Source organism: Pristis pectinata, chromosome 27 (assembly GCF_009764475.1).
Source record: "Pristis pectinata isolate sPriPec2 chromosome 27, sPriPec2.1.pri, whole genome shotgun sequence".
In the NCBI taxonomy this organism is placed as follows: Eukaryota; Metazoa; Chordata; class Chondrichthyes; order Rhinopristiformes; family Pristidae; genus Pristis; species Pristis pectinata.
The window spans coordinates 2,418,897-2,421,732 of NC_067431.1; the positions used below are offsets into that span (position 1 = coordinate 2,418,897).

The 2,836-nt window shown below is 43.3% G+C and overlaps 1 non-coding gene across 1 annotated transcript; it reads right to left on the reverse strand.

The window, feature by feature from the left end:
* Nucleotides 1-1,306: 1,306 nt before the first annotated feature.
* Nucleotides 1,307-1,388, reverse strand: trnas-aga (transfer RNA serine (anticodon AGA)). Its single transcript has one exon. It is a non-coding gene; the product is annotated as a tRNA-Ser (tRNA).
* Between the last annotated feature and the right edge of the window lie 1,448 nt (nucleotides 1,389-2,836).

The window sequence follows — 2,836 nt, forward strand, 5'->3', positions numbered from 1 at the left end:
AGGAGTTCTTAATGATGTTGAGTGTGGGAGAAATCAGGAAGTGAAAGGTGTGTGTAAAAGGGATCATAGGAGACTTACCTTGTGTGTGTGTACTGGTCAAATCAAATTTTCAGCAATAAGCTGGAAGATGAATTCATGGAATGTATTCAAGATAATTTTCAAGATCAGTGACAGAAGGGGCATCTTGGATCTCATATTGCGAAATGAGAAAAGGCTGATTGATAATGTTGTCAAGGCCTGTGGGGAAGAGTGATCATAATATTGGTAGAACTTAACATTGAGTTTGAAATGATGTAATTCAATGTGGAACTAGAGTCTTAAAATCTCAACAACAAAGGCTATGAAGGTATGAGAGGAGATTAGTTTTGGAGAATGCAGTGAAAGGTATGAGAGTGGGCAGGCAATGCTTCGTGTTTACGGAAAGGTGCAAAAAATCCCTTTAAGGCACAAAAACTCATTAGAGAAGGGATTCATCCTTTTGTGGCTGACAAACGAAATTAATTACTCTGTTAAATCAAAGGAAAAGACAAAGTTATCAGAAATTATAACAGGCCTGAGGATTGGGAATATTTTAGAATTCAGAATAGGACGAAGAAATTGAGAAAGACAAGAGAGAAATGTAAACATGGACTTGGGTACAAAAAGGACTGGACTAGTGGGGAAAGTGTGGGCTTCTTATGGACAGACATGAGAACAAGGAGAAGGCAGGGGATTAAACAATCACTGTGGGTCTATCCTCATGGAAGAAGACACACTAAACCTGTCAGTTATATTGCAGAATCAACAAATTGGTGGGAATGAGGAACTGAAGGAGTGAGGTATAAGTCAAAGAATAACACCAGAAAAGTTGGTGTTCTTGAAAACTGATAAATCCCAAGGACGTGAACCATGTGGCTTCAGGGATACTGGATGCTCTGTTTATCATCTTCCGAACTCCTGTCGAGCCTGGAGCTTTTAAAAAATACTTTATTTACAGCATGGTAACAGGCCCTCCTGGTCCAACGAGCCCGCGCCGCCCAATTACACTCATGTTAACCTACTAACCCATACGTCTTTGGAATGTGGGAGGAAACTGGAGCACCCAGAGGAAACCCACGCAGTCACAGGGAGAACGTACAAACACCTTACAGACAGCGGCCGGAATTGAACCCCGATCTGGCGCTGTAATAGTGTTACGCTAACCGCTACACTACCGTGTCTGCCCCAAGGACCTTCATTACTTGTGTCTAGCGCCTTAGACCACCCAGCCACCCTGACAACCTAAATAAAAAAATTACACTGGTTACTCTGGCCGGACTGCTGCTCCTGTAGTCGGCAGGATTCAAACCTGCATGGGGAAACCCCAATGGGTTTCTAGTCCATCGCCTTAACCACTCAGCCATGACTATTAGTTGTTCTTGTGGATTGGAGAGTATGTAAGAAAGGAGGCAGAGTGAAACCAGGGAAACTCTGAACTACTAGCCTCATGTTAGTGGTGAGAAATGCTGGAAACCTCGAAAAGAGGACTAGGATTGAGCAGAGTTGGCATGGATTTATGAAGGGAAATTTACATTTGACTAATCTGCTGGAGTTCTTTGAGCTTGCAACAGGTAGAATAGAGAAGGGAGAACAAGTGGATGTGGAGTATTTGGATTTTTGGAAGATGTTTAATAAGGTTTCTCACAGGAGTTTGATCCGCAAAGTTGGAGCACATGTAGTGGTGGTAATGCATGGCATGGACTGAGAATTGGTTATTGGACACCAAGCCAGTGACCCGGGTTCAATTCTGGCCACTGTCTGTAAGGAGTTTGTACATTCTCCCCGTGTCTGCGTGGGTTTCCTCCAGGTGCTCTGGTTTCCTCCCACATTCCAAAAGACGTACGGGTTAGGAAGTTGTGGGCATGCTATGTTGGTGCCGGAAGCATGGCAACACTTGCGGGCTGCCCCCAGAACACTCTATGCAAAAAGATGCAATTCACTGTGTGTTTTGCTGTACGTGTGACTAATAAAGATATCTTATCTTATCAAGGAGTGGGAATAAATAGATTTTTCTCTGGTAGTCAGGCTGTGAATAGTGAGAGATTATGCTTGGGCGCCAGCTATTCACAATCCATATCAATGTTTGGCTGGGGGATCAAATGTCATATTTCCAAGTTTGCTGATGATACTAAACTAGGTGGGTTATAAGTAGGGAGGAGGAGGTAAAGAGGCTTCAAGTGGATATGGACAAACTGAGTAAGTATTTGAATGCGTGGCAGGTGGTATTTAATGTGGAAAAGTGTGAGCTCATCTCCTTTGGTAAACATAACAGAAAGGCAGAATAGTTGTTAAATGGTGAGAGACTGGTGATGTTGGTGTTCAGAGGTGTGCTTGTATATTCATCACTGAAGGCCAACATGCAGCTGTAACAGTTATTGATATTGGTTTATTATTGTCACTTGTACTGAGGTACAGTGAAAAGCTTGTCTTACAAACCGATCGTACAGGTCAATCCACTACACAGTGCAGTTACATTGGGTTAGAACAGAGTGCATAGTACAGGTAAAAAGAATGCACATATTGTGTTTGCCTTTATTATGAGAGGATTAGAATACAGGGGTAGGGAGGTCTTATGATAGGGTCTTGGCAAGACAACACCCAGAGAACTGTGCACAGTTTTAGTTCCCCTCTCTGAGGAAGGATGTACTTGCCAGAGGGGAAGTGCAACAAAGATCACTAGACTGGCCCCAGGGATGGCAGGTTTGCCTTATGTGGAGAGTTTTAGTGGAGAGTTCAGAATAGAGGAAGGATATTTCCTGTCACTGAGGAGCCAAGGACCAGAGGCACAGTCCTTGGGATTGGGGTAGGTTATTTAAGA